This window comes from Andrographis paniculata, unplaced genomic scaffold (genome assembly GCF_009805555.1).
Source record: "Andrographis paniculata isolate CXL003 unplaced genomic scaffold, ASM980555v1 Contig77END, whole genome shotgun sequence".
NCBI classification, from domain to species: Eukaryota; Viridiplantae; Streptophyta; class Magnoliopsida; order Lamiales; family Acanthaceae; genus Andrographis; species Andrographis paniculata.
Genome location: NW_026137614.1, coordinates 468,936 through 482,799, shown reverse-complemented (window position 1 = coordinate 482,799; position 13,864 = coordinate 468,936).

Sequence of the window (13,864 nt, the reverse complement as noted above, 5' to 3'; positions counted from 1 at the left end):
AGACGTACGTAGCAGCAGAGGCGAGGGTAAGAAAGTCGTGGATCTTACCGTTGACGAAGAAATCATTGCAGTGTTTTTCCTTTTCTCCAGTGGTGAATTGCTGGAGATTCTTCTGTATACATATTGAGGAAACCAATTATCTTGTCGAGGGTTAATCCGTCGACTTCAAGGAAAGCAATTATGTAAGGAATTATGTTTGATCCTGCTGTCTTCTTCCTGATCAAGTAAATTTGCAATGTGGGATGATGGTAAGGCAATGGCTTTGGAAATCTTGAATTCTTTTTCGGCGGAGCTTCTTAGGGTTCTGAATTCCTCTTTATCCATGGTAGTCGAAGAAAAAGAAGTTGCCATTAAAGAACTTGAGGGTTAAAAATATTATCACTAAACCTCCCTGTAAGTATGTATATATATATAGAGAGAGAATTAGGACATGATTTATTAGGTATAGATAAAGAGATACTTAACATTATATGATTTCAAATCATATCTTTGTCCAATCAGATTTATTTTTGGATGGATTTAATTTTTTTAATAAAATCATTTTAAAAAGAAAAACGATGAGTTTGGATAGAATTTAGATTTTGAGTTTGAGTTTTAAAGTTGATATAATTTAAATGAATGTTATATTTCTATATACTTTAAATTTAAAATTAAATTTTAATATAATACAAATAAAAATTAAATTTAGATATCTAATTTGATACTTTTTATTAAAAAAATAATTAATTATATAAATTTTGTAAAAGTCTTCGAATAAGGTACACAAAATAATTTTAATATAACCAATATTTATAATATTTTATAAATAAGCTAAGATTGAACTTTATAATATTTTTATAATTCATAATTTCATAATTTCATATAAAATTAAAAAATAATAATTTCAACGCCTAATTTTATTAGATACGAACTATTACAATTCAATTAATATACTCCATCCGTCTCATTGGAACGGTAATATTTGCTTTTTGCACATAGATTTTTGAATATTAGAATTATATTAGATTGTAGTAAAAAAAGACAAAAATAGGTGTAATATAAAAGTAATGACATTTGTGTAATATAATATAAGTTGAAAGGGTATTTATTATGTTAGGTAAGTAGTACAATTACTAAATTAGGAAATTGTAACGTTGTTTTGGAACGGACCAAAATAGAAAATGGTAAAATTTCAATTCAACGGAGGGAATAAATTTATATTTTGTTTTTAACATATTATCTACACTTTTTGTTGTTGTATCATTTTATTAATTTTATTCATCTCAAACTAATGTATATATATTTTATATTATAATAAAAATAAACACTAATATAAAGGATTTGTTTGTTTCTTTATTTTAAGTAAAAAAATTTATTATTCGGGCCATAATACGATCTCAATAAAAATATAATATTTTTTTTCTCTCAAATAAAAAATCAACTTCAAATAAATTTCTCTAAAAAATATGTAAATAAAAATATCAAGTTTTCTTAATTAAAATTTTGTAACTAGTGTAAAAAAAAAAAAAAAAAAAAAAAAAAAAAAAAAACCGGAAACATCCTAAATCCTAGTGACTGATTCTAACTAATATTAATAAAAGAATCATGCTTATTCCTTATAGTCTATTTATCTTTGGGCATTAATCTGCAAAAAATTCTCACTCATGCCATATTTTTATTTTTCATTACATCGGACGTCACTAATATCTTGACCGCAGTTGTAGCAACACATTGGAAAACAAAAGTTTATTTTTGGATATCAATGAGTCCATAACAAGTATAGCAAAGATAGGTGATGATAACCAAATTAAAGAAATTGGAAATGGAACTGTTGTTTTTTTTTTTTTTTTTTGTAACAACGTTTCGGATAGAAGCTGTTATATTACGTGATGTATGTCTTGCATAGGTTTGGCTCAAATTCTTATAAGTAATTGATGAAGTTGGTATATTCAGTCACATTAAAGGATAATTAAATGCATGATTTACGGAGATAAAAGAAAATGACGGCTAAATACTATCTGTATGACAAGTGATAGAATGTTTCCACTTAGTCATCTTATCAAGAAAAAAAGAAAAAAAAAGAAGAGAGGTAACAGACCTTCCAAAGCTCGTCCGTAAAAATCTATTTTATGAAGCTTGCATTATATATTGGAACATTCCACCGAGATAAATTTTCTACAGAAGTGTTCTTGGTGAACCACAGAGCTATTAATTTTAATTGGTTGTATGTTGATTGATATTTGTGGACTATTGCAAACAAATTCACCAAGTTAAAGTGACCGAAACAATTAAACTTGATTAAAGAGGGGTTGGTTTTTCAAATAAAAGAAAAATAATACTCCCTCCGTCCCATTTATTTTTTGCACGTTGATATTTGAATATTAATTATTATATCAAAATGTATTACAAATAAAGAAAATATTGCAAAAATATTTCTATTAGTGTCTTATAATACTAATATAATGACATTTGTATAAAAAATTATGCAAATATAAAGATATTTTTAACGGTTAAGTACAATGACGCAAAAGGTAAATGGATACTTTGTTATGGACGAAGGGAGTATAACCTATTTATAAATATAAAGGAATATATATTTGTTTGTTGTCAGACAATTTTATTCTTCTAATTCACATATTTTATAAATATTATAAAATAACGAACTACAACATCACAAATGGTTATATATTGTAAAAATGTATATTTTTATATTATTTTATATCAATAAATATTATTAGTTTGTTTGATTGTACTTTGAAATTGATTTGAAATAAAAAGTTGATTCGATTTTTTTGAATAGTATTTTGATATAATATTTTGTATAAGATAAATAATATTGATTTCAATTTTTAAAAAATTCATACTTAAAATTTATCATGTTTTGTTTATTTTTATTATTATTTTTATATTATGTATACATATATTTTCAGAAAGAAAAAAAAAAAGGAAATGTTGTGAGAGCAGCTTTCAGGGAGTTTGTCCTATGAGTTTTTGGTCTTTTTTTGTAAGAGTTTTCGATTAGTTTCTCCGATGAGTTTTGGTCTTTTTTTGTAAGAGTTTTCGATTAGTTTCTCCGATGAGTTTTGGTCTTTTTTTTTAAGAGTTTTCGATTAGTTTCTCCGATGAGTTTTGGTCTTTTTTTTGTATGAGTTGTCGATTAGTTTCTCCGATGAGTTTTTGATCTTTTTTTGTAGAAGTTTTTTATTAGTTTCTTTGTGAGTTCTTCGGTTATGTTGTGTCCGGTGGGTATCGAAGCTGTCTATGCTACTCGGAGGAGGACCGCTGCCGAAGATCGATCTGTCATCGGAGGAGACGTAGTCCAGATTTAGTATATTTTAGTTTGCCTTAGGCTTTGATGTATATTTTTTTAATGTTAATTTCAGTTTCGATTTTGATCAATAATACTAAATTGGGAGGTTCATGCTTCCGCTCAGCCGTGCAGAATAGGGAGTGTCCTGATTGTAAAATTTCTGTTTGTTTGGTTTTGTTCGCTGTTTAATTGATCAAATTATTTCCAGTTTTTATTTCTATAAAATTGTAAACCAAAAAAAAAAAAAAAAGTTCAAGTTTATCAAATTATGTAATGGAATGTTAAATTTATTTGCAGTTTCGATTTCGATCAATAATACTATAATGGAATGTGTATATAGATGGCGTAGTCGTGAAGTCCCAAGCGTTTGATCACCACCTACTGGACCTTCAGAAGGCCTTTATGCGGATGAGGCAGCATGACCTCAAGATGAACCCGACAAAGTGTGATTTTGGAGTACAAGAAGGAACTTTCCTAGGTTTTTTTGGTACAACAGAGGGGCATCGAAGTCGACAAAAATAAGGCCAAGGTTGTCCAGGACCTTGCCCCCCCCGGCAACGTTAAAGAACTGCAAAGCTTGACGGGGAATGTCAATTTCCTAAGGAGATTCATCGTCAACGCTGCTGAGAGAATGAAGGCCTTCTCGGTGTTGTTGCGTGGGAGTAAAAGCATTTTCGAATGGGGAACAGCCCAGCAACAGGCCCTAGACCAAGCGTTAGCATCTCCACCGGTGCTAATGTCGCCAATCAGCGGAAGGGGGCTGAAGCTATACATAGCTGCGACCGATGACACGACAGGCTGCCTCCTTGTCCAGGACAATGACGAAGGTCGGGAACAAGCTATTTATTATCTTAGTAAGACCTTAAAGGAAGCAGCAACTTGTTATTTGTGTATTGACGAACTTTGCTTATCATTATATAATGCATGCACAAAATTAGAGTACTATTTGATGCCGGTTGAGACTAAAGTCATATGCAAAGTCAACCTCTTGTGCTGTCTGTTAAAAAGGCCGGTCCTCCGAAGCCGTTTAGTTAAATGAGCTTTAAAATTGGCAACATTCGCGTTGGTATATCAGCTCCTTAAGGCCATCAAAGGACAGGCCGCCATCAAAGGACAGGCCGCCATCAAAGGACAGGCCATTGCAGATTTCCTGGCCGAACATCCGGGGATAGTTCACGTCGTTCCTTTGGGCTACGTAGGATTAGAACCATGGCTGGTGGCTTTTGATGGGTCCAACACCTCGGGAGCAGCCGGAGTAGGCGTGATAATCTCAAGTCCAAAGGGAGAAGTGTGGCGCTTCGCTCACCAACTTCCGCAGGGCGTCACGAATAATCAAGCCGAATACGAGGCATTGTTATTGGCGTTGCGATTCTTGGTTGCAAAGGAGGTCAGAAAGGTCATTATTTGAAGGAATTCTCAGCTTGTTATTCAACAAGCTCTTAGGGTCTGTTTGGTTCAAATGAGGGGAGGGATTTTAATAGAAGAGAGGGGAAAGAATATTAAAATTGTAATAGTGTGTTTGGTTCATATGGAAAGGGAAGGGAGGCGAGGCGAGGGAAAATAGTATTTTTGTGTTTGGTTAAGCAGGAGAGGGAAGAGAAAATATAATAATTTTTCTGTTTTACCCTTTGTGTTATATAAATAAAGGAAAATAAAAGTATTTAATAAAATTCGATTAATTTATTTATAAAATATGATACAAAATTTATTTGTCTAATATAATAAAAACAGTAATTACATTATTACGTCTTGGAAAAATCAGATATCTTACACATTAGTTATTTATTAAATTTACCAATAAAGATAAACAATAGTTTTACGTATAAATAATAACACTATAACAAAAATTATATAAACTAAATATATTATAAAAATATTTTATATTTTATAATTTATAATTTTTTAATATTAATTAAATAATTTAGTTATCTTAATTTTAATTTATAATTATTTTTACTATACAATAACTATTTTTACTACTATACAATAATTATTTTACTACTACACTTCTTAATTACTTACTATTTATATTTTATCTAAATTCTCGTATTTACAATAATATATGCTCATATTACATGGGACAAAAGAAGTAAAATATTAGTATTATATATAATTATATGCTAATTTATAATTTATTAAAAAATTATTATAATTAAACTTGATTAAAAAAATTAATTAAAACTATTTCAAAATATATAATATAATTTTAATATATATTAATATTCATTTATAATTAAAAATAAAATAAATAGTATTAAAATTTTGAAAGATGTTATAAAATTTCTAATAATATATGTAAAGGGCATAATAGGTTATTAAATTATTTTATTTTATTTTATAAAATCCCTCCCCTCCAAATTCCCCAAATTGGAGGAGAAAAAAATTAGAAGAAATTGACTCCCCTCTAAAAATTAGAAGAAATTGAACCAAACACAAAACTTTTTATAATTTCCTCCCTTTCTCTCCCCTCCCCTCCTAAACCCTCAAACCAAACAGGACCTTCTCCGAGAAGCCCACTGCCTCCTTTAGCAGTTCACAGAGGTGACATTGGAGGACATACTTCGGAAATATAATTTACAGGCAAACAACTTGGCGCAATGGGCTTTGGGGTTTAAAAGAAAGGAATACAACTAAGATACGAATGTTTGCAGGCTGCCCAGGACCCAGATTGGTGAACCCCGCTGTTGGAAGGTCTAACAGACCCTGGGAAGGTCGCTTCCAAAGCAGCGCACCATCAACTTCTAAGATACAGTCAAATTGATGGAGAACTCTACCAACGGAGATCCGATGAAACCTTAGCCCGCTGCTTGGGTTACGAGGACGCTATGAAGGTCATGGCCGAAGTCCATGAAGGCATTGAGATGCTCACAATGCTAGACCCGCTATGAAGTGGACAATCCTCAGTTACGGTTATTTTTTGTCACGAATCTAACAAGTCAACGCCATGGACCGCTTCAACGAGTCCCTGTGGAGAAACTTAATTCAATTATCAAACCTTCGCTTGTCCATGGATGGACAGTGGATATCATTGGCAAGATCCACCATTCATCTTTTAAAGGGTATTTTTTTATTCTCGTAGCTACGGACTACTTCACGAAGTGGGTGGAAATTGTTCCGTTGGCCAATATACAAAGACGATAACCACTGATTAGGAACCATATTCACGAGTTCGAAGGTCAAGGCGTTTACAGCCCAGTACGGGATCCAACTACTCCACTTCTCTCCTTATTATCCTCAGGCTAACGGTCAAGCCAAGGAAACAAAAAAGGTCTTTATTTCGATTATCAAGAAGGCGTTGGAGGAAAATCCGAGGGGTTGGCATGATACATTAGAGGAGGCTTTATGGGAGTATAGGAATGCCAAATCCTCATAACCGGCAGCACCCCTTACAGACTGACTTTCGACCATGACGCCGTGCTTCCATTGGAAATTACAGTACCTTCACTTTGAATCTTAAAGGTGAATGGGTTGTCAATGGAAGAACATAATCAAGCCTTGCTCCAGGAGCTTGATTCTTTACTCGAGGAGTGATTACAGTCACTCAAACGCACTCTATTAAAAGAAGAAGGCTAAATTGACCTTCCAGAAGCGCGTAAGGTCCCAGACCTTCCAGTTAGGTGACATGGTCTGGAAGGCCGTCATCTCGGAAGGTTCCAAAGACACGAAGCTTGGGAACTAGTCCTCCACGTGGGAAGCGCCGTTTATCATATCAGCTACGTCACCTAACGGCGCATATAGGTTGATGGAGCTCAAATGAGAGGAGTTGAAGACGTTTATTAATGAAAAACATTTTGAAAGGTTCCATCCTTCGCTTTGGGAGCTGGAAGGAAGACAAGATCAAGCTATAGTTAACGTGACCTTCCAGAAGCAGAAAAAATGGTTGGACTGGCCGAGAAAGCATAGAAACAATCAGGTATTTGACAAAATTATCAGGACCACGAGTTAATTCTTGTCTAAATGATTTTGTGGGGGCCATTTATACACACCTAAAATTATTTGGACTGGCTCAGTGCAAGTGCAACCCAAAAAATGAGGTGACCTTTGGCCTAGAGTCATCCGCGGCCCGACATCCAACTATGGTTGGCCCAGATCGACGAGCGGGCCTGATGACCTGCCTTGCCGATTGGGCAGGAAGACCCAGTTGGAAGTGCAGATAGGCCGTTGGAGGTGAAATTGCACACCCCAATCTCTATAGTTGAAGACCCGGATGTAATGAAGTCGAGCAGAATCAACCCAACATTTGCAGCTGCTAGGAACTCAGAAAATGACCCAGCCCATCCGCAGTCAGAGGCCCAAGGAAGCAACAATCGAGAAGGTGGCCTGCAAACTTATCCAACAAGCAAAATGAAGGTTCTTGAAGTGGTTGGGGAAAAAAGTGACATAAGATTTTATCTAAAAAGAATTCACAAATTAACAATAAAATTTGAGTTCATTACCAATCAGAACGAACGACATTCAAGATCAATCATCTTCTTTTTCTTAATTTTTCCTACATTATTTTCTCTGTATTTTTTCCAGAATTTTTTACAATTTTTAGACATTAATTCCAGTTTAATTTCCAGCTTTCTTTCTTGTTTATCAGGCTATTTCGCTTTCTTTTTACATTAATTATATGTTCATCGCGTGATCACTACAAAAAAATAATATATTTGTAATGGAATTTCATCCCTAAAGTTCACGTAGCTAACGTAATTCTATTCCTAATTCCGTCTCTAATGTCATTAGTAACGGAAAAAGTAGATTTAGAGACAAAAAAGTTTTGTTACAAAAATGATTTTTTCTTGTAGTGGATAGCCTAGATCCTTTCTTGGGGAGGCTTGGGAACCCTTCGAACAAATTAATTCCGACAAGATTTTCCGATCAAGACATCTATGGCAATTTTTTAATGACAACACTTATTTAAGTAAAATTATGGTCCAATGAAGGATTTCAAAATGAAATCATATGCATTGGATCATTAATTTAACTAAAAATAATTCTTAATTATAATTATTGATAAAATAGTTATACACATTAAAAAAAATCTAACATCCAATTTTATTTTAATGTGTAGACAATCAAAATATGTATGTTAATGATTTCTGATAAGGCTAACAACCATATGTAATGCTGCAAGAATTAAAGTAGTCCCGTAAAGGATGACTTGGTGGTGAAGGGAGTAATTTATGACCATGAGGTCATGGGCTCAAACCCTGAGGCCTCCAAGTCCACATGCTATACATGGTTCAAGAAGATAGTTGAATTATAATTTTTTAGACCTATTAAAACAACTCAATGGACTAATTCAAATGCCTAGGCCAACTAAAAATGATCATAATAATTTATTATATTAATTATAAAACATAGTAAATTTTTAATAATTACTATAATACTTTTTAATCTCAAATATAGTTTGGATGTTATACTTTATATTATTCTTTAAGAAAAAATTACTTGTATAATTTTAAAAAATATATATTTAGTGTTTTCATTCACTCATAATAGATAGTAAATTTTAGATACCCACAAAAATAGACACTTTTATTGTGGATGTACAATATTAATAATTAGATATTATATTATTTCATTTAAAGTATCAAAAAATATATATTTCCTATGTTATTATATTAATGCATAATTTTATTATTTATCTACTAAATATAAAATATTATTATTTCTTATCAACGTGTAAATAATAGATATATAATGATTTATGGACCATATATTTGTGATAATAATATTATTATTTTTTAATTTGATGAGTTGTGATAATATTAACAACAATAATGCATTTTTTCAACATAAATTTAAAATTTATATTAATATGCAAATTAGTTTAAATTTCAATACTTTCAATAATTTTTGTAAATTTAAATTATGAAAATCTAAGTATTTAGAAAATTATAATTTTACCATCCAATGAAAATTGATAATATCCAACAAAAATCATGACAATTGCTACACATAAATAAAATTTTCCAAATAAATAAATAAAGGATAAACTGTTTTTTTAAATCCCGTAACTGGACCTCCTTATCATTTTAGTCTCGTAAGTGGAGCTTGTCGCAAATTAGTCCTATAAGTGAAAAATTTTCATTGTTTTAGTCTTCCGATGCCGGAGACGCCCGTGTGGCTCGCCGGAGGTGATGTGTCCGCCAGGTGTCCCGCCAGGTCAGCGACACCTGGCGGACACGTGGATTTATTTATTTTTATTTTTTTAATTTTTTTTAATTTTTTAATTGGATCAAATAAAAAAATACAAATAAAATTAAAAATAAATTAAAAATAAGTTTAAAAAAATTTTAAAAAATGAAATAAAAAATAAAAAATCCACGTGTCCGCCAGGTGTCGTTGACCTGGTAGGACACCTGGCGGACACGTTACCTCCGGCGAGCCACGCGGGCAGTCTCCGGCGCAGGAGGACTAAAACAGCGAAAATTATTCACTTATGGGATTAATTTACGACAGGCTCCACTTACGAGACTAAAATGATAACAGGGTCCAGTTACGGAACTAAAAAAGTAGTTTACCATAAATAAAAGTATACGATCAATAAGAAAATGAAAAGAAACTGTGTAATTATTGCACATATTTTAAAAACAAAAAAAAAAGGTATATTTAAAATACATAATAATGGTTAAGAAAACAATGAAAAAGGTATATTTAAAATACATAATAATGGTTAAGAAAACAATGTTATGTATAGTGGATTTGTTCCCCTCATAATTTTTTAGATGATACACTTTCTTGTAAATATTACTAAAAAGTATAATATATATGCTAACATAATATATATAATATATTTATTAAAAAAATCAATTATTCAATATAAAATATTATTTTTATATTACAGATAAAATATTTTATATTTAACATAAAATATACATTCATCCAAAAATACAAAATGAAAACATTGAATACTACACTAGTAATTTTTCAAGAATCAATAAAAATTTACTGTATTTTTGGACTCTAATTTATTTCAAACATTACTTTTTTATTATTATTGAAATGTAAGTAAAAATACGATTACTTGTTTTTTTAATGATATGATATTTTAAAGCATACTTCTTTTCAAGAAAATTTTAAAATAAGGTAATTGCATTAAATTTCAATTATTATTTTTATTTAAAAATATGTCATTAATTATTTATGCTTACAGAGAATTGACACCGATCTATATAGAGGTCGAATTTTGTTTGTCCTCCTGACATCTATTCACACAAGAACCTATCATGCATATATTCATTATTTGGAATTCATATTTCAAATAATGGATGGCGATAAATCGTTAGTTGCATATTTCCATGCAATGGAATATGTCGAATATATGGTTTGATTTTTATGAGTTATTTCATTTGTTGTGTAAATAATATATACTCATATTTTAAGATTTTTCTCATTTTCCTTATATTTTTATTTATCTATTTAATTTTCCTTTGGGGGTGGGGCGGGCATGTCGAAACTTATCAGAATTTAACCCTAAGCCCAGGATCTATCGTGTTGTAATAATTGAGATAAGAAAATAAAGCTAATAAGGTCTAACCTTATTCCTCAGTATAGTCGGATTCAGATCTACAATTCGATGGAGAGTTTCATGTTCTTCAAGCCTATGGCCCAACCCCTCTTGAGAAAACCGCTAAGGTTTCTGCCGTTACTCCCACGATGAGATAGGAAACATAATGGTTGTTGCGTCTAGACCTGGGATCACAACCCTATTTATATCCCTTATTATTAATTGGCCTCATCACCCAATTAATAATTTACCGGGTTTCTGCACATTGGAGGCCCGCAGTTACTAAATACATTTAAACCCAATAAATTTATAGATCACTTAATATAGACTTAATCTGACTGATAGCCTAAATAGCTACATTTAACCCACAATTGGATTTATAATCCAACAATCTCTCACTTGGGTAAATGTATACTGGATAACCTTATGAGCTCATGAAAAAATTTGCTATCAGATTACCAATCTCATCTATAAATCACGTCAATGCGGATCAAAGCGGCCATCACTGCATTTATCGCAATGGGACCGATCAATGGTCACAACACTAATATAACCTAAAATTCGATCAAGAGTAGATGCATAACATGGAAACTTCATGTAATGTGATCTTAACATTCCTATTTTCAACTGATCCATCTTAACTGTAATTCAGAACAACTGAATACTGAATTAAAAATGAATATTGAACAGTGTATACTGAATACTGCAGTACAAAATAAAGTAACCTTAGTGTATTTGAACATTACTAATTAGCTATCACTAAACTAAAATATATTATATGGTTCCACTCTCATACGAGCAACATGCTCATTATAGAACTTATGTGAAAACCCTTTAGCAATTAAGCGGATCCGCAATCATGGAAGCTACATGAATATGTTCAATAACTAATTCATAATATGAAGTCATACAATTAAGCAAATGATGATTATTATTATAACAAATAAGGTACTATATCTAACGAATTTTGAATTTTGGAATAGACAAAACTTTATATCCGAATGAACAATAATAACTGAATTTGTTCAAAATAGAGATTGAAATTAAATCTTGACTAAAGATGGTACCATAAAAAATGCCTCATCCAAATTTAAATAGTAACGAGTACTCAGTAATAATCTAAAATTGTCAATGACTTTAACTTGAACTTTCTTGTCGTCACCCATATAGATGTATCTTTCAACATCAACTGATTTTCGGCAATAGAAATAATCTTGCATAGAGACACTGATCTCTGTTGTTACACCAAAATCCACCCCCAGGTGTGTCTATGAACTGAAATTAAATTAATTTCAAGAGCAAGACTAATAGGACAAACATGTCCTCCGAAATGTCTAACCTAAGTGCCCTCAATTTAGTAGCAACATTAGACATGTTCAAGATGTACTCCCTTGTGTTATGTTTGTCGTTATACTTTATGGTAATGAGACTCTTAAGAAGAATACTCATTTTCCACCTTATCGCTTTTAGTAAAACGTTTTTAAAATTCGACAAGGAATCCATATCATCATATATTGTACTCCTAAAATTTTTGGAGTGATTTTTTTTTTTAATGATGATTAGACTTAGGCGTTGGACCTATTCCACTTCTCAAACAACTGTCCTTTATGAGCAGTGTTTTTCCTCGTATCAGTGAGTTGGTCTATTATTAATGCCAAGTCATGATTCATGCAACCAAATGACTCATAATGAAGCTCAATAATAATGCATTCTCATCCCAAGACACTAAGTGCAACATCAATGATCAATCTTTGGATCAATAACATTAATTGCTAGCAATCATCTTGATACAATAATCATATACAGACAATAAGTAATGTCTAACAGCAACCAATCTTTAGACTGATTTACTATTCACATAAGTCAAATCCATATAATCATCCCATACATATTATCGCATATGTATATTTCATTCTGTCAATTACCGACCGCCTTTGGGCCGAAGAATAATCACATGAATTAAAATACACATAAACACTTATGTTATCAAGAAAAAAATCTTATATAAGAGAGGTTACTTTGGCAACGTCAAATACTTGATCTTCACCGTCAAAATGCAACATGTATTATTAATGAATTTATAATTTTCTTAAATTAAATTATAATCAGAATCACGTTCAATTTATATGAGTCTGATTCCATAGAAAATAAAGAATGCTTATTAGCAATTGAATGCACATATCTATAAGCTACTGTTTCGTATGTGAATTTATAAAATAAAGTAGCAATTTTACAAGTTATCGAGCAAAATCAACAAATGTTGTTGGACAAATTACTGACTCACTAGTGATAAACTTGTTTTGACAATCGAATGTTAACAATACAATAGTGTGTCAAACAACACCCTATCTTTGGACAAATCTATTATTCACACACAAATAACCAAATTATCATCACCACATTCAACGTCACCAAACATGTATAAAACTAATCAATCGTTGACTTGCCTTTGGGTCAATCGGCAGCTTTATAAGTCACATACACAACCAATTCATAAAATACATTATATTATTTATTGCTAATTAAATTCACCTTACAATTATTATGTATGGCCAATATACATGAAAGCAATAATAATAGCAATTAATTTATGGACTTATTAGAACAATCAAATAGTCCAAGAAAGACTAAATCTAGCGGAATTACACAGACAAAATATATGTCACCCAAAGAGATTATAATTAATATACTAAATAATTATAATCGAATTTGAACAAACGTATATGATCAAAATAACATGCTGATTCACAAACTTAATTGTATCATAAAACGTATCAGAATAAATCCGTAGTTCTGATTATTTATAAAAAATCAGCAATAATGAATAAATAAATAAATTATGTACTTTTGATTATCCACTTGTTACGTACGAAATTTAGAATTAGGTTAAAAGCCCAAGGTAAAACGAGGAATGGGCCTGGCAACAGGGTTGATTGAACTGGCTGAAGGACACCGTGAGGAAATCAAGGAAAATAAATTTATTTATTTATTTCTAAGAAAAATTCAGGACGGAAGGTCTTCAGGTCGGGAGGTCCGCAAGACGGAAAGACCTCAAGTCGGAAGGTCTTCAGGTCGAGAGG